Source organism: Eleutherodactylus coqui, chromosome 2 (assembly GCF_035609145.1).
Source record: "Eleutherodactylus coqui strain aEleCoq1 chromosome 2, aEleCoq1.hap1, whole genome shotgun sequence".
Classification (NCBI taxonomy): domain Eukaryota; kingdom Metazoa; phylum Chordata; class Amphibia; order Anura; family Eleutherodactylidae; genus Eleutherodactylus; species Eleutherodactylus coqui.
The window spans coordinates 48,161,448-48,181,602 of NC_089838.1; positions in this window are offsets into that span (position 1 = coordinate 48,161,448).

Below are 20,155 nucleotides of genomic sequence, written 5' to 3' on the forward strand. Positions count from 1 at the left end.
AAGTGCCTTAAATAAGAAAGATAAGAGCGGGAAATCCCTAATTAGTCGTATAACCCTCCTTGAGAATAATAAGGACAGCAGGTATTGGAAGGCTGAACTTAGTATGTTGCTTGGTTTTAATGCGGTTTTTACATTAACCATGGGAGATCCAAGCCCGGGGGACGGGGAGACTTATAGTCTGGGGACATACCGGTACGGGAGGAGAGATCCCTTAGGGAAGTTTAAAATAAGGGGTATGGTAGATGCAGCCGAATGGAAGCCTTCACTTAGTCCCGTGCCCATAATTAACCCCCTCCGCCGTAAGATAAAGACCTTGACGAACATGATGATCATAGCCAACCCTACCTTTTGAGGACACCTTGACAGTAGCGACTGGCTACTCTGACCAGAATCTCTGGTTGGAGTTGATGAGGTACAATGCTAACAGGAGCAACAAGTCTAACTGTTGCGTGTGCGGTAGTGCCCGACTACACTCGGGGATGATCCCCCTAAATCTCCCTGTAGATGCTTAGTCTCTTCACGAACATTTCCGCTAATTACACTGTCCGTGAGAAATGGAAGAAGGAATACTCTATAACTACTTAAGTGTTTTGCACCGGAGAGAGTATTACTGACTACCCTGGAAACTACACCTGCCAGGCAATTAGGCAGGGTAGAGGGAGATTTTTGGGGAACTCAGCAATATTTCCCTTGTTTAAAAAAGATGAAGAGCCAGTTCCGATAATGCCAACCACATACGCTACCAAAGAAAAGGAGAAATGTACTAGTACTGTGCCTGCCCCGATCTCCTAAGATGGATTGTCAGTGGAATTCCCATTTGCCAAGGGATAGTGCAGAAGACCTTAGGTTCCGGCGAGGGCACACCCTGTGGGGTGTTAACTTGTACAGATAGAGGGTATGGATGCCCGGAAATGAGCCCAGGGAATCCATGGCCTCCCTCTGAGGTGAGGTAGGGATCCCCCCCTCCTAGGAGTAGGGACTTACGGGCAGTGGGAAAACCCTGACGCAAGGGTGAGGCGACTTGGACGTGTTCACCATTAGGACTATCTCCAGGAGGGACATTGGTGTGGGTGAGGGAGTCCCACGCCGTGCGTATCTGTGCACGCTACTAGTATTGTAACATTATGCTAGAGCGAGAAGAGAGACCCCTGGTGGTAGTTTTGATCTACACGTATACATTGACATCATAGGATAGCCAAGGGGGGTACCTGACGAGTTTTAAAAATTAGAGACCAAGTTAAAACTAGATTCGAGTCCATTTTCCTGATCATTATGGTAAATAAACGTTGACTGGATTAATTATGTTTATTATAATTAGCAGTGGTTTATAAATTATACTAGAGACGCCTTATAGGGACTAGTCGACCAATAGGACCTACCTCGACTATGACTTTTTCAAAATAGAGTGACCTTAGATATGATTTTAGCTAAAAAGGGGAGTGTCTGTAAGATGATAGGGGAGACTTGTTGTACCTACATCCCAGACAACACGTGACCCGCGGGTAAAGACGCACTTGCCATTAAAAAGCTGACCGCGCTAACTAAAAAGAGCTAACTTTTGGGACCAGTACTCGCCATGGGTGAGCGGGTGGTAAAGGATCCTGGCACAGACGGGCGTCGCTGTTGTATGTGAACTGATGGTTACCTTTTCTGTTCTAGTCTGCTGTGTTATTCCCTGTGTCAGAGAGACCTGTGAAACTGATGCTGGAAAAGCCGCTCCCACCATGAGTTTGCTGGATGCATCCCCAGAAGGAGTGGACAAGTCCTACACCCCCTTGAAGACCCTAAAACGAACCTTCAACGCGCTCCAGTTATAGGCTCATGCGCAGAAAACTGTGAAAATTAGATAGAGAATTAGAGGATAGACATTTTAAGGGGGGATTGTGATAGACATGATGATTGCTATTATAAAATGTCTATCGATTAAAATAACCCAAATGTATTTTGCTGTTGTAATGACTTTTTAGCTCAGGAGTTTAAAGGACACACACACAATCTAATCATAGTATTTGCTAGACAATGGATGTCTGATGTAATGTTAATTAAGTACATAGAAGTTACACAAGTTGCACAACCAGCCTCTAAGAGTTAAAGGGCCATAGTGTCGTGTATATCCTGTGTTTAACACTGAGTGTTTACCTAGCCCCCTTCCACTCCTTCACACAAGCTATTTAAACAATGATTCATCACTACACGGAGCTGACTTCAGCTAGGACAAAAGTCCATACTACCTCACCACTTGGAAGGGGGTGGGCAGAGAGGTGGGGGATTCTATATGATCCGACAAATGAGAATCTTATATGTTACTGATGTAATCTGTTGCACGCCCATTGAAGGGCGGTTGTCATGTGTTATAATAAAAAGCCTGAGCCTCTACACATTGTAGAGACTCTCCCAGTTTTAGACCAGCACTTGTGTCTGATCTGGTTCGACGATGTGTGCACACGATATAATTCGGAAGCGACAAAATACCCCAAAGCCTGCTGGAGAAAATCATAATCCAGATCACTATAGCAATTATTTCTCATACTTTTGGGCTCGACTCACATTGCGCAGCACACAGAAACCCTGTCCGTGTTCTGCGCGATGTGCGTGACTCTGCATATTACAAGTCCTATTCCCATGTGACCACAGATGTGATATATAAGGATCATGTGAGGTATGCCAACGTGTCATTCTCCTTACTTATTATGCGTTGTATAGGCTTTTTTTATGCTGACTCTGACATATCTAGAAAAGGGGCGTGGCTATAAATGCCATAAATTGTGTAACCATGCGCACTTTTGGTATAGTTGACATGTTTCACTATTTCGTGAAGTGGTGCATCTTATAATGAAGTTGATAAAACTCCACCTATTTTCTAGCTACCTAGCAAGGGCTGTGTGCTTCCTTGAAGCCGCGGTGACCCTGTGACTACATAGTACAGATGACTGAGCTCCAGCTACAAGAGGAAGCGGCTGACACAAAAAGACTGCAACTTATCATCCATCAGTCTTCAAGACTTTCTGTAGAAATCCTGCTGATTGTTTCCATCTTTAGCAGGTACATAGGGAGAGGTGGGCCTTAGCTGAGTGGCTGTGGTTTAGCTTAGCCTCCCACTGCAGTCATAGCATTATCGGAAATTTACTGGTTTAGCATATTGCCTCCCTGCAACAGTATTGTTTGAGAACATTATGGCAGTATTATATGGATATTGAATGCTGGTCTTATCTGACCACTGTTGGGCAGTGGTTTTTTTTGCAATGTATGGCAGTGTTATTTCAGTAATACATGGTAGTAGTATTTGGGCACTAAATATTTATATTATATGGCACTGTATGGAAAAATTATTGTACAGCTATATTATTTGAGGACTATATGGTGGCATTACATGACATTTGGGGTATTGCATAACTGTATTACTTCAGTACATCAAAGAAATACAGTATACTAGAACTTTCTAGGCACTTTTTACCAGTATTATTTGGGCACTGTATGGTAATAATACAATTATTGTCAAAACCAATCCCTCCCCCAGAAAGAGTTTTTAGAATGAAACTTTCTAGATGTGATTGGAAGATTAATATCATTTATTGTGGAGAACTGACCCCTTGTACCCTGTTGTACCGCCTCTAGCTTGGATACAAGATGTGATACATGGGGGTATGGAGGCTCTAGTACCGTGTTGTACCACCTCTAGCTTGGATACAGGATGTGATACGGGTGGGCATTGAGGCTTTAGGACCCTGTTGTACTGCCTCTAGCTTGGATACAAGATGTGATACATGGGGGGTATAGAGGCTCTAGTACCGTGTTGTACCACCTCTAGCTTGGATACAAGATGTGATACGGGCGGGCATGGAGGCTTTATTACCTCATTGTACCACCTCTAGCTTTGATACAAGATGTGATACAGGTGGGCATAGAGGCTCTAGTACCCTGCTGTACCGCCTCTAGCTTGGATAGGAGATGTGATACGACAGGCATGGAGAATCTAGTACCCTGGTATACCACCTCTGGCTTGGATACAAGATGTGATACGGGGGCCATGGAGTCTCTAGTACCCTGTGATACCACCTCTAGCTTGGATACAAGATGTGATATGGACAGCCATGAAAAATCTAGTACCCTGTTGGACCACTTCCAACTTTGTTACAAGATGTGTTACAAGATGTGATACAGGTGGGCATGAAGGCTGTAGTATCCTGTTGGGCCGCCTCTAGCTTGGATACAAGGTGTGATACAGGCAGGCATGGAGGCTCTAGTACCCTGTTGTACTGCCTCTAGCATCCTGTTGTACCGCCTCTTGCTTGGATCCAAGATGTGATACAGGTGGGCATGGAGGCTCTAATGCCCTGTTGGGCCACCTCTAGCTTGGATACAAGATGTGATATGGTGGGCATGGAAGCTCTAGTACCCTGTTAGACCCCCTCTGGCTTTGTTACAAGATGTAATACAGATGGGCATAAAGGCTCTAGAACCCTGTTGGGCCGCCTCTAGCTTGGATACAAGATGTGATACAGGCGGGCATGGAGGCTCTAGGACCCTGTTGTACCTCTTCTAGCTTGGATACAAGATGTGATACAGGCAGGCATGGAGGCTCTAGTACACTGTTGTACCATCTTTAGCTTGGATACAAGATATGATATGGAGAGGCATGGAGGAATGCAGGTTCTGTACGGTATTCTGCGGTTTATCACTCCATTTGCTGTAACTGAGCCTCTAGACCAAGTAGACTCGTAGGCTGTGGAAGTTGGCAAACTACATGGTCCCATACATCTTCTATTGGTAATAAATGTGGCGATCGGCCACGGAAGTGTGACAATGTTGTGGGGGCTTCCTGTGACCCCCTTGTGTGTGCAGCACAGCATTATCATGCTGGAAGCCGCCATGAGAGGAACACCTGTGGCTGCAGGATGTCCTGAACGTATCGCTGAGCTGTCATTCTCCCTCGAACCACTACTAGGGGGGACCGACTGTCATATGCGATGGCTCCCCAAACCATCACACCAGCAGGGGGCAGGATTAAGGCGCTCACCCCGAGGAGGTCTCCAGACATGAACACGGCCGTCGTCAGAGATTAAACTAAACCGGGATTCATCGCTGAAGACAACCCGGTTCCCCTCCGTAGCGTCATCGTTCACGACATCACTGCAAATGGAGGCAACGGTTGGTGTCAGAGGCCGAACATGTAATGGGGGCTGTAAGACCAAATGTCCTTCAGCCAAGTGCCTGGAAATGGTTCCTACAGATACAGGGGTGTAATGATGGTACCCCAAGTCTCTGGATGACGGACAATGAAACAGTTGGAGCTGCTGGTGCTTGTCGGACGATCAGATGCTCCTCTCTACTAGTGGTCTGTAGGGGGCATTTAAACTGCCCTTTATGGAGGATTTATTTTCTGCATTGAGAACTATATATGCTGCTCAGGCATTTTAGGAACTGTATAATGGAATTATTTTAGTACCTCATTGCTTTATTATGTGGATATTTCATATTAGTATTATTTGGTCAGATCATGCTAGTATTAAAGATAAGGCAGTACTATGTGGCACTGTATGCCACACTTATTTAGATGCTGCATTTCTGTTTTAGCTAGGAACCATATGGTGGTATGATATAGAAATGTTGGCGAACATTAGGATTGGTATTTAACATGTATGTGATCATAGATCTCCAACATCATATGGGCCCTCACTCATTCATATAGTCACGATACAGCGCTAGGTATCTGGACACGTGTGTACTATTCATATGGACGCTGTATGGCACTATTACATGAACAATGTATGGTGCTATTTGTATGGGCACTCTTTGCCATTCCTTAGAACATCGGTGCTTGTCACTTTTGATCTGGGCACTCTATGAACAGAGTATTATACTGCATATCTGGTCTTTTGTGGCACTATTTCTGTAGTCATTGTATTTGCAGGTGTCATAAAGAGACAGGATGGCACCATCGATCTGGATGACAGCATGGAAAACCTGCAGTTAGACTTAAGCCATTTAGATTTGTATCGCAAATTTGGCCTCATGATAAATGCATCAAAAACCAAAGTCCTGAAACAACCTGCAGAGCGCCATCTACGGGAGATAATGCACTTCTATGTGCAAGGTCGTAAGCAAGAGCCTAGGACTGCAACACTCTGCGCCACATGAGGCTCTAATTATATCCCGTTCAGGGTGCCTATTCACTGGCGTTTTTTTTTCTTGCGCTGCGAGAGGGAGTGAAAACACATGCCTCGCAGCGCAAAGAAAAGTCTGCGATATCGCTAAATGCTTTCAATGGGGCTGGCAGCAGCAGCACCAGCCCTGTTGAAAACATAGGGAGTATATCGCGGACCTGTGCCACAGCTGTGACAGCTGTGGCAGAAGTCCAGGTTGCTATCCCATTGCTTTCAATGGGGTTGGCGCTGCTGCGGCCCTATTGCAAGCAGTGGGTTTCAGGCAACACCCGCAGCGATGATTTTCGGGGAATGGCTTAAAATGCAAGCACTTCCCTTAAAATCATCCCTAGGTGGTGAAAAAAAAATTATATACTCACCTTTTCGCCGCGTCCTCCGGCTGGCTCCCTGGCACTGTTGTAAAGCTCTTTCAGCAGGCAGGGATTTATAAATCCCTGACTCCTGAAAGGGCTGTGCTGATTGGCTGAGCGCTCAGCCACTCATTGATCCCACGGGAATGAAGGAAACCCCTGCCACAGCTCTCACAGCTGTGGCAGAAGTCCACGATATACTACCTATGGCCAAACCGCAAGATTTCCGCTGGGATTTTGGCGTGTGAGAACCCAGCCTAAGACCAAGTTCAGTTTTGCATCACACAATTAAACGCATGCCCTAAGCTAGGGAGTCGCCGTCAATGGACACGCCGTGAAGGACATCATCATTACTATCTATAAAAGTAACTGTATGGCCCCCTGCACACGGGCGGATTTCCCACAGAATTTCTGCCCATGCCCGCTGCAATAGGATTGCATTACATAATGCAATCCTATGCAGAAAGCTGTGATTTGTCCGCGTGAAAACACGCACAGAAAACAAATCGCGATATGTTCCATTTCTGTGCGGGTCTCGAAGAGGCCCGCACATAAATGTCAGTAGTGACGGGCCGGCTCCACTCTGTGCATGTGCGGCTGGGCGGCAGCTGGCACATCACAGAGCAGAGGAGACGCGCGGAGCAGATGAGCCGCAGGTATCTGCAGGGGCACGGGTTGGATCCCGCTCCGAGAATTCTCGCAGTGAGATCCAACGTAGGCTGACTGCAGGCGGCCATATGGCAAGATTTTTCTGGCCATTTTATATCTGGACACCTGAAGAACTATTTATATGGCCTCCGTATGGCGCTATTCAGATGACCATGGTATGAAAGTTTACTTGGGCACTCAAATAACTATTTACACAGATTCCATATGAGCACTTTATGGACATTGCTTGTCTGGAAACTTGTGGCACCACTTATATGGGCACTGTATGACACTACTTGTGTGGGCACGCTGGCCCCTGTATGAAGCTGTACTTATTTATCCGGACACTGCATGGCATATTCTAACCGCTCTGTGGCTGTGCACTGTATGGCACTATTTACTGTACAATACACTGTATGGACACTATGGCAGCACTATAAGAGCAGTAACAGGTATAGTTTTGGACATGTGATCCACGGTTCCAATTTTGTTGCTAGTACAGGGGAAAAGTCTGGAATTCCTAGGATATTGGGGTCCCCTTTAATCTGCTGTCATTAAGGGAGAACGCCAGAAAATAACATTGTGTGACTGAGAACTACTGCAGATCTACTGATCAGACCCAAAATATGGGCAAAACCTGGATGTCGGGTGACCTCAGTGGGCCATGCTTTAGGTCTCTGACATACTAGCATTTTTTTATGTGTGTGTCAAACCGGACAACACACAGACAGAATACGGACACGTAATATTCAATGAGGGGGCACACACTACCAGGTCTCACAGACACAGACAGCAGTAAAACACCCTGTGGTGTCCTCTGCAAGCTGCACCCCAACCTATCAGGTGCAGCCCGGCAAGAATGTCGGTTGCCTCACACTGACAATGTACAGCTCTTGCAGAGGCTCATGGTCGGATTCGCTCAGGCTTCGATTGCTCCTGTCTGCAGCATTTAAAACTCCACTCCTGACGTCAGCGTGTGCAGAGTCCAGTGGACTCAGATTACAGGGTCTTACAAGCCCAGGGTCCGACCCCTTCCCCCACCAGGGATCTGGTGCCTCAAGGGTTAAACAGTCCTGTGTAATCAGTATCTATAGACAGTCAAGGATCATCACTCCCAACAGACTCATCATCAGGTCCAGTCCTGTCTGTGGAGGGTCAAAAATTCTAGTCCAAATGAAATGTTGCAGTGTAGAAAGGGTTAAACCAACATCTATCTATTGTCCATTTCTCTCTCATATCTATGTATTATCCATTCATCCTCTGGGTAAATGAATGACCCTCTCGGGGTTCTGGTCTGATTGGACCCCTTTCATGTAAGAAGGGTTTGTAAAAGAAAAAAGTCTGGAACGGTGTCGCCAGTAGAGCAAAAGGTGATAGTTCTCAGTAAGAGAAACCAAGTAATCTTGTAGATGCGAGACCTCTATAAATAAGAACTGATGTTACAGCGAGATGTCCAGACTACTTGGGTTCCTTCATCAAGCTTAAAAGCCGGAGACATCTGAATAATTATATATATATATGTACCATCTTTACTTTCATACATAGTGCGCATATACAGTACTATGCAGAAGTCTTAGGTAGGTGTGGAGTAAGAATGCTTCTGGAAATATAAGGGTTAATAGTTTGTCAATTAACATAATGCAAAGTGACTGAACAAAAGAGAAATGTAATCCCATCAGTGTTTGGTGTGACGTCCTTCACCTTCATCAGTTCCTTCTCAGTAGACTTGTACACAGTTTTTGAATGCACTCCGCAGGGAGATTGTTCCAGACATCTTGGAGGACTAAGCTCAGATCTTCTGTAGATGTCAGCTCGCGCCAAACCTTCTGTCTCTTCATGTACTCGCAGAAGACTGGATAATGTGAGATCAGGGCTCTGTGGGGCCACATCAGCACTTCCAGGACTCCTTGTTCTTCCCAATGCTGAAGATCGTTTTTAACAAACTGCTTTCTCTTACAGCCAAATATTTCACACTGTGACGCTTCTGTCCGGCTGACATTTTCTGCACCCAAGCTCCAATATTTTAACCTATAGTTGAATCGCTTGGCTTTGTTTTTACTGGGCTTTTTGGCCGCAGTTCTTCCATGAAGACCACTTCTGGTAAGACCTCTCAGCGCAGTAGGTGGGTGTACCATGGTCCCACTGGCGTCTGCCCACCATAAAACCCTGACAGATAATCAGGCCTGTGTTCAGAGTATCAGATATGGTCGTAAATGTTTATTTCCAGACTCTGCTCTCCTTTTACCTATAGACATGCTCAGCCGGGGCAGGCCAATAGGACAAACACCAAAAAGCCCCACCGTTATTAAGACAAATCACATTTATTACATCCCTAGCGGGTCGAAAGAGATACCAAAATAAATGCTAATAAAGTCTACTTACAATGAAAATACAAAATGTACACAGTTTAAAACAATTAAAATCAATTTTTGCTTTATTTTGTTCAAGTGAAATAAAACCAGACACACAGTATCACTGCAATCATCATGGTCCGTATAATTACCTCCATACGTCACAGCACAAAACCCACTATACCAAGACCAACCTCACCAATCATAACACTATATAATGATCAAATTATACCGCAACACCATGATCATATATCATCACCACATAGTGACCGACGAAAACCACCGTACTGTTCCTGAATGACCACTACAAAGACCGATATTACCAATAATAACTACATGAGGGCCAAAATGTACCGCACACCACAATCACATACTACCACCACTTAGTGCCATACTGTTACTGAATGACCATTACAAAGATTAGTATTACCAATAACAACACTATATGAGGGCCAAATGATACCCCCATATTGTGTCCACATAATAACATAGAATACTAGAGTTGGAAGGGACCTCCAGGGTCATCGGGTCCAACCCCCTGCTCCGTGCAGTATTCACTAAATCATACCAGGCAGATGTCTGTCTAGCCTCTGTTTGAAGACTTCCATTGAAGGAGAACTTACCACCTCCTGTGGTAATCTGTTCCACTCATTGATCCCCTTCACTGTCTAATATCTAATCTGGGTCTCCTCCCTTTCAGTTTCATCCCATTGCTTCTAGTCTTTCCTTGTGCAGATGAGAATAGGGCTGATCCCTCTGTAGTGTGACAGCCCTTCAGATATTTGTAGACCGCTATTAAGTCTCCTCTCAGCCTTCTTTTTTGCAAGCTAAACATTCCCAGATCCTTTAACCGTTCTTCATAGGACATGATTTGCAGGCCGCTCACTATCTTGGTAACTCTTCTGTGAACTTGCTCCAGTTTGTCTATGTGTTCTTTAAAGTGGGGTGCCCAGAACTGGGCACAGTATTCCAGATGAGGTCTGACTAAGGAAGAGTAGAGGAGGATAATTACCTCACGTGATCTAGACTCTATGCTTCTCTTAATACATCCCAGAATTGTGTTTGCCTTTTTGGCTGCTGCATCACACTGTTGACTCATGTTCAGTCTGTGATCTATTAGTATACCCAAGTCTTTTTCACATGTGCTGCTGCTTAGCCCAATTCCTCCCATTCTGTATGTGCTTTTTTCATTTTTCTTTCCCAGATGTAGGACTTTGCATTTCTCCTTGTTAAACACCATACTGTTAGTCGCCGCCCGCTGTTCAAGCTTTTCTAGATCTTTTTTAATCCCCTCTCTCTCTTCCCTAGTGTTAGCTATTTCCCATCAATTTTCTCCTCCAGATCATTTATAAAAATGTTGGACAACACTGGGCATAGGGCAGAGCCTTGTGGTACCTCACTTGATATATTCTTCCACTTGGATGTGCAGCCATTTATGACCTCTCTTTGAGTACGATCACTCAGCCAGTTGTGAATCCACTTAACAATAGGTGTTACTGAAAAAAAACCAGTATAATAAGACTATTACCCCAATATGGAGACCATGTAACAGAACTTACTATTTTCACACAGGTGCTCTGCAGGCTATATATGTGATTACAGTACAGTTACCTCCAGTGATCACAGGTCATATCCTCTCTGATTGGGGTCATTTACTTTCCCTTTTCTTCTCCATCTGGCCTAGATCACCATGATAACTTCTCCCGGTCATGACTTGTCTTTGTGGAATCTGACACACAAACAACTTTGACTCCTCAATTTTTCAGCCACTTACCTTTGTTTTCCAAACATCTAAATAATGTCCCCATCCATAATGCTCTAGAACGTAAGGTCTTATGCCACACATAGTAATAGTATTCTCTTTGTGTGCTCGGTCTAGGCCCCACACAATGTCACTTTTAGTGCCCCTTCTTATTCCGCCAATCAGTATTAATACCCCTAATGGCATTCATTCAGTAACGGTGTCGCCAATGATAACCCCCTTTAGTAATAGCGCCAGTACACAAGATACCCAACACATGTTTGAGTGGTAAGATTTCACCCTTCGCCTAAGGTAGCATAGTGGCTTGGGGCACCCGTATATATGCAGTCATACCTTTACTTTCGTCGCCTGCTTCTAGTTTCACCACCATCTGCCGGCCCACGTGACTTCGCTGTCCAATCACAGCCGCTCATTGACTGGCTCAGCCAATCAGAAGCGGCGAGCAATGGATAGTTGTGATTGGGCATCGAACCAGAGCTGAGAACCAATCACAGCAATCTATTGCTGGAGGTGGGGTTCTCAAACCTCGCTTACAGCAATAGATGATCTGTCAGTGCAGGGGAAGCCTGGAGCAGCGGCAGAGACCAGCAGCTGGAACCCGGACTGCATCTGCAAGGTGAGTATTGCTTTTTTTTCCCCATGTAGTGTAGCTAGGGCTGATTTTCAGGGTGAGGCTTATATTTTAAGCCCTCCCCCCGAAAATCAGTGTGTGTTTAACGCTGCCAAAAACGCAGCAGTGCTGAAACCGCTGCCCATTCATTTCAATGGGCGACATGTGGCCGAAAACGCTTCTGTGAACAGCCCCATGGAAATGAAGGGGAGCATTGTACAGCGTTTAGCGCTCTGCTGAAAAAGCAGCACTAAAACACTGTACAAAAATGTGATTTGGTGTGTTTTGGAATTTCCAGAACGAATTAATTGGATTTACATTGATTCCTATGGAAATAATTGCCTCGAATTTCATTGTTTCAAGCTTAGCTGATTGCTTTCAGACGGATTACCAACAAAACTAGAGGTTTGACTGTATATATCTCCTTCTTCAGTTCTCTCCTGTTAGCGGCCTGATGATGGAACTTGCCTATCACCTTCTATTTCTCACTTCCAGCTGTATTAGCGGGGCGAGATGTGAGGCAAATGTGACCCTTATACAAATCTGCAGCTGCTCATCCCCCTGCTCCTCCTGCAATACCTTCAGGTTACAGGGGCTGTTTGCTGACCATTCTGGCATACACAAGGGAGCCCCAAATCCCCAACCCCCATGTAATTTGCACCTTGCACTCAACCTGACATCATCAGCAATTGACTCCTCCCACAGCGCCGACCGCAATTAACTTACTGAATCGTATCTACTAATATTCTGTAACTAAATTGGTTAATGCGGAGACCTGTTAATAGGTAACAACAGCATCCAGCTGAGGGAGGGCCCTACAACAAGGTCAAAATGGGGCCCCACTTCTACTGCATGGCTTTGATTGGCTGCAAATCTTGGGGCAGAGGTAAAAAGGCGGAGTCAGGGCAAACATTTGAGAAAACTCAATTGTCTGTTGCTGCCACTAGAGGGCAATCTGTATGTAGCTTCCGCACAGCTCCTCCTCCAGGGCTGGCCTTAGGTGGATTGGTGACCCCCTTGTGATGCACCATACAGAACCCTAATAATACAGTCATATGATGCCCAAGTAATACAGTTATACCATGACTAAATAATTGCCACATGGTGCTTAAATAATGTTATATTGTACCCAGATAATAAAGTCTTATGGTGCTCAAATACTACAGTCATACAGTGCCCTAAAACCGTCATACAGTGACAAAATAATATAGTTACATGATGCCCAAATAATAGTCATGTAGACCCAAATACTATAGTCATACACTGCCCAAATAGTACAGTCATATGGTGACCAAATAATAGTCATATGGCTCCTAGATTAAATTCATAAGGTGCCCAATATATAGTTATCTGGAACCCAAATAGTAGTCATACAGTGCCCAAATAATAGTGTGAAGGTTCCCAGTAGCCCCGTCCAGTCAATAAATTAGGGACTGTCATTCCATAGTTTTGGGCAGTAAGTGTGGGATCAGGAGTACAAGTTCTGGGCGTCTAGGACATTGGGGCTAGCACTCTCCCTTCAGTAACAACAGATGGTGCACATACCCCCAAGGCGGACCCTGCTCCAGTCACATCAAGAGCTGAATTCAAAATTCTCCTGGTTGCTCTTGGAACAGAGCTGATTCACACTCCTCAGTCAGACATGTGATCCTCCCAAAACACACAGGAAAAACAGAAAATAGGAGAATTCTGATTGCAGCTATGGATGTGACTGGAGTGTAAACCAGGATGGAACTCAGAATGTGATTGACTGAGCTGCTCATCAGAGAGTCACCAGGAGCAGCGCTATGTATTTGGGGTAGAGCGGTGCCACAGCGGTAACAGTCTTAGAATATGGGGTTCCTCCGAGTAGTCAGCCATCATGCTGGGAGCAGTAGTGCACCATTTATCTCCAATTAATCCGTCTTCGGCATCCATATGATGCGTTTAGATGGAACGATTATAGTTCACAAAATCATTCAAACGAGCAAAAGTGAACAAAAATCGTTCCATCCAAAACGCAAGCCACCGACTGAACGGGTGAATGAATGAGAATCGTTTGTTTCTAGTTCTTCATTCAGTTTTTAGCAGCCATAAAAATCATCGTTGCCTCGTTCACTCATTGTTCTATTTAAACAGCGCTCATTCAGCTGCCTCGAAATGGTATGATTGTTTGTCAGGGCGCAGTATCAGCGCTGTTTTCCATTAATCCGTATATCTCACATGCAATTGCAGTGCCAGCAGAGTGGAGCTCCCCTCGAAGTCTCCCCGCAGGCGGTAGACTCTGACTTTGGACTGAGGGACGGGCCTGTCCCCTGGGTGACCCCGTCTTTTCCTGTCCTGTTACGTTCTGTTCTGGGAACGCTGATAATACGGGAACATAAACAGCACAGCAAAACCGGGGATCAAAAGTAACGCCACAACTCTGCGCCAAGTGCTAACCATCAGGGAAGTGTGCGACTCGTATTTACAGTCAACAAGCCAGAGGCTCCACGCAGCAGGAATGTGGCCTCCGGCTCTCTCCTCCCCTGTACACACCTGATCCCTCCGCACACTCGTCACTCCTGCTGATACCTCTGCACGCTCGTCCCTCCTGCTGATCCCTCCGCACGCTCGTCCCCTTCCTGATGCCTCCGCACGCTCATCCCCCATGCTGCTGCCTCCGCGCGCTCGCCCCCCCGCTGATGCCTCCGCACGCTTGCCCCCCGCTGCTGCCTCCGCACCCTCGCCCCCCCTGCTGCTGCCTCCGCACCCTCGCCCCCCCGCTGATGCTCCCGCACCCTCGCCCCCCCCGCTGATGCCTCCGCACCCTCGCCCCCCTCGCTGATGCCGCCGCACGCTCGCCCCCCCTCCGCTGATGCCTCCGCACACTCGCCCCCCCCACGCTGATGCCTCCACACGCTCGCCCCCCCGCTGATGCCTCTGCACCCTCGCCCCCCCCGCTGATGCCTCTGCACCCTCGCCCCCCCCCCCCGCTGATGCCTCCGCACCCTCGCCCCCCCCGCTGATGCCTCCGCACCCTCGCCCCCCCCGCTGATGCCTCCGCACCCTCGCCCCCCTCCGCTGATGCCTCCGCACGCTCTTCCCCCCCCGCTGATGCCTCCGCACGCTCGCCCCCCCGCTGATGCCTCTGCACCCTCGCCCCCCCCCCCGCTGATGCCTCTGCACCCTCGCCCCCCCCGCTGATGCCTCTGCACCCTCGCCCCCCCGCTGATGCCTCCGCACCCTCGCCCCCCCGCTGATGCCTCCGCACCCTCGCCCCCCCCGCTGATGCCTCTGCACCCTCTCCCCCTCTGCTGATCCCTCACCCCCCCTTCCTGATCCCTCCGCACGCCCGTCCCCCTTCCTTATCCCTCCGCACGCCCATCCCCCTTTCTTATCCCTCCGCACGCCCGTCCCCCTTTCTTATCCCTCCGCACGCCCGTCCCCCTTTCTTATCCCTCCGCACGCCCGTCCCCCTTTCTTATCCCTCCGCACGCCCGTCCCCCTTTCTAATCCCTCCGCACGCCCGTCCCCCTTCCATATCCCTCCGCACGCCCGTCCCCCTTCCATATCCCTCCGCACGCCCGTCCCCCTTTCTTATCCCTCCGCACGCCCGTCCCCCTTTCTTATCCCTCCGCACGCCCGTCCCCCTTTCTTATCCCTCCGCACGCCCGTCCCCCTTTCTTATCCCTCCGCACGCCCGTCCCCCTTTCTTATCCCTCCGCACGCCCGTCCCCCTTTCTTATCCCTCCGCACGCCCGTCCCCCTTTCTTATCCCTCCGCACGCCCGTCCCCCTTCCTTATCCCTCCGCACGCCCGTCCCCCTTCCTTATCCCTCCGCACGCCCGTCCCTCTTCCTTATCCCTCCGCACGCCCGTCCCTCTTCCTTATCCCTCCGCACGCCCGTCCCTCTTCCTTATCCCTCCGCACGCCCGTCCCTCTTCCTTATCCCTCCGCACGCCCGTCCCTCTTCCTTATCCCTCCGCACGCCCGTCCCTCTTCCTTATCCCTCCGCACGCCCGTCCCTCTTCCTTATCCCTCCGCACGCTCGTCCCTCTTCCTTATCCCTCCGCACGCTCGTCCCTCTTCCTTATCCCTCCGCACGCTCGTCCCTTTTCCTTATCCCTTCGCACGCTCATTCCTCCTGCTGATCCTTCCACGCGCTCATTCCTCCTGCTGATCCTTCCGCGCGCTCATTCCTCCTGCTGATCCTTCCGCGCGCTCATTCCTCCTGCTGATCCTTCCGCGCGCTCATTCCTCCTGCTGATCCTTCCGCGCGCTCATTCCTCCGCACAATCATCCCTCCTGCTGAACCATCTAATATCTATTTTTTATTTAAATTTCTTTCTTTTTAGACACACAGGAGGATATTTCCACACTTGCACCAGCATTGTGCAGTCATACGGTTGCTGGCAGAGGTCAGTGCAGCAGTGAGCCACGGTGCCGACGCAGGGGACAGTCACAGCGGGATGAGTGACAGGGAGAAGCCGCCGGGGGCACAGTGCCGCCAGGGCGGCGCTGGCCATAGTCACTGTAGCACTGCAACCGGTAGCCCGCAGACGCCTCCAGGAAAACTCATATTAAGAAGAAGCCACCGCCGCAGCAGCGCTGCCCCCTATCACCTTACCGCTGCTGCCGGGAAGCTGCAAGCGCCGCCGGTACTGTGCCGGCAGGAAGAGTCAGAGGAAGAAGCCACCGCCTGGGGTAGGCCAGCGACGCCGCCGATGCAGCTCTGTTGGGTGGAGGCTGCTGCCGCCTACAGTCACAGGGGGCCAGCAGTACACATGGTATATTCACTTGAGGAGACCGCTGTGCATTGCTGATGTTACGATCGTGTGGGCAAACTAAGTACGGGGCTCACACGATCATGATCAAGGAGCACTGGGTATGCACACAGGTTTCAAGAAACTGACCCTGTGCTACAAGGGGTATGACAGTGCCCTACCTAAGCGGGGACATTGCCCCAATAAGGGCAGCCCAGCGGTCTTCAGATCTGGGCCCTAGCTGGTCCTAGGAGCCACGCACCAGAACATGACGCATTCACATGCCACATGACAGGGACAGGACAACAGGACACAGAGCCAGAATACACAGCATACAGCAGCCAAAATGCAACCACTAGCAACAGATAGGAAGCTGAATATAAATACCAGGTATTAGTTGACATTTTGTACAAAACATGAAAGCTAGCGAGCCACTTCACAGCTCCTGGCTATACCGCTAGTCCCTACACTAACCAGAAGTCCAGCAGCACCAGACACAGATCACACAGCAAGCTGACACAAAACTGACAGAATATAAACGAACAAATGGACATGAACCAGCACAGGGCACAACTAACACAGCAAACTTCAACAGACAAGGATTCATGACTGCTCACCCTGAACACCAGACAGAGACTGACCAGGGGCTGGGTTTATATGTGAGCACAGAACCAGGAGATTGGCTAGCAGGAAGTACCACACCCAGCCAGCTCAATCAATTAACCCTGTGAGGTCTATGCTGCTAGGATGCTTAGAACTACAGATCCCAGCAGCACACATAACAGCTCACTTCCAGGACCTGCTGTGAAGGTGACTAATAACAGCCTGTCAAGCAGCTAGTATTTTGACACCACCCACACTTCAGGTGGCGTCAAGATACACTAATACCGGCCTCGTTCACACGGGCCACAGAATCGTCGCTACAAACCACATGTATGTGAAGCCCATAACTTCCAACGAGCTCTTTCACATGAGAGATGTTCTGTAGCCTGAAAGAACCCATTGGAAGCCATGAGCTTCACATACATGCGTTTTGTAGCCTGTGTGAGAGAGGCCTAAGGCACACCAAAGACTGGTGTAAATTATAGTGTAACTCCGGGCTCACACGTGCATGCCGCACGTGTGTCTGTTGCATGCTAGCGTTCAGCAAGTACATAACGAGATGCGCACTTGCTGCATGATGCCAATCCCCACCACACACTATGTTGGTGTGTATATGCACGAAGATAAGACATGCCGCAATTTTTTTTTCACGCAAGTAATAAGCGCGCAACCCCCCCCCCTTCCCAAAAAAAACAAAACACAGGTGTGAGTGGCCCAATAGAAGTCAATGGGCTCTTGGTATCTTGGGCTGCACACACAACTCCTAATGACAATACACTCATGTCAGGCCGGCCTAAATCTCCTATCTAGCATAGATTTGCCTGCCTGGTGCATGGGGCAGCGAAGTGCCGTAATTTATTAATTGGGTGCATTTCACTCAAGTGCACATTATATCAGGCCCGCTGCAGGAAGCGCCTTCATAGATTCCCCAACAGTTTTCAGAGGACGGAGTACATGTAATATCATCCATGGCGAGTGCGCCCTCTAGTGGTGGAGCTCAGTATCGCGGCACTGTCGCATATAGAAGGACTTATACGCTGGAGTCCCCTGTTGTGTGAGATGTCAGCGACATTGCACGGTCCAATGTTGGCGCTGAACCTGGACAAATCCAGCCGCTGATCAGCTGATTATGACATGCAATAATAAATGAGGGCAACGAATGCTTATAAAACCGCGATATATAAACACGACACACAAAACCTCCCAGCGGGTTGATTGGCTTCCTGTGCAATTGGCCTTAATGTTTCTGAGATGACAGAATTAGATTGTAAGCTCCTGTGCGGTGACCGTCTCTGTGCAGCGCTGCGCAATATAACCAACAACAAATACATTCAGCGCCATTTATTCCATTGCTTTATAAGAGCAGACACGTCCCCAAACAGAAATCCACAAGGAGAGAACATGAAAATGGCATCCAGAGAGCCATGTTTAGAGGGTACCAGCACAGGAGGAGGTGACCGCTGCACAGCATATGGACTTAGCTGTATACCAATAGCTGTAGAGGGGTTCAGGAGTGGGGGGGGGGGGGGGGTCACACACTGACCCAGAAAGGTCACAGTCCAGGGGTGGGGGTCACACCGTGGGCCCAGAGAGGTCACAGTCCAGGGGGTGAGTGGGGAAAGGGGGTGGGGGGTCACATCCGGGCCCAAGGATGTCACACTCCAGGGGTGGGGGCCACACCCGGGCCCAGAGAGGTCACAGTCCAGAGGTGGGGTCACATCCGGGCCCATAGGGGCACAGTCCAAAGGTTGGGGTCATACTCGGGCCAGAGAGGTCACAGTTCGCGGGTGATGGTCCCACCTGGTCTTAGAGGGGTCACAGTCCAAGGATGGGGGGAAGGGAGGTCACAGAGGGGTCATGGATCAGAGGTGGGGGTCACACCCAGGCCCAAAGAGGTCACAGTCTGGGGATGGGGGTCTCATCGGGACCAGAGATATCACACTCATGGGGGTAAGTGGGGGAAAGGGGTCACACCCAGGCCCAAAGATGTCACAGTCCAGGGGTGAGGTCATACCCGGGCCCAGAGAGGTCACAGTTCAGGAGTGAATGGAGGGGGTCACACCCGGGCCCAGAAGGGTCATGGATCAGAGGTGGGGGTCACAGTCGGGCCCAGAGAGGTCACAGTCCAATGGGTGAAGAGTGGGGGCACACCAGGGCAAAGTCCAAGGTGGGGGTCAGACCATGGCCTAGAGATTTCACAGACCAAGGTTGGGGGTCAGACCCGGGCCCAAACAGGTCACAGACTAGGTGGTGAGAGGGAAGGGGGTCATACCCGGCCCCAGAACAGTCACAGTTCAGGGGTGAAGGGAGGGGGGTCACAGACCAGGGGTTAAGGGGGGCATCACACCAGGGCCCAGAGTGTTCACAGTCCAGGGTGTGAGTGGGGTGGGTCAGACCCGGGCCCAGAGAGCTCAGTCTGGGGGGGAAGGGGGGGGGGGTCACACTCGAGCCCAGAGAGGTCACAGTCCGGGGTCAGACCCGGGCCTCGAGGGGTCACAGTCCAAGGGTAGGGCGTCAGACCCGAGCCCAAAGGGGGGGTCACAGAAAGGGGGTGGGGGGATCACAACCAGGCCTAGAAAGGACACAGTCCAAGGGTGGGGGTCACACCAAGGCCTAGATGGGGCACAGACGAGGGGTGGGGTTCACACCCGGGCCCAGGGAGGTCAGAGACCAGAGGTGAGGTGCACACCCAGTCCTAGAGAGGTCACAGTTCAGTGGTGAGGTAGGCTGGGGAGTCACATCGGGGCCCCAGAACCTGAGGGACACAAACGCTCCTGCGCCAGAAGGCTCCAGCGTTCGGACCGGCAGGTGTGGCCCCTGTTGTTTTCTTTATGTTGGGCCCAGAGCTGCACCCAGACATAGCTAGTCTTGCCGTTGCCTCTTTTCGTTTGCGGTCAGTGCGCTGCTCGATGGTTATGTCTGAATTCTCAAACCGCGGCAAAA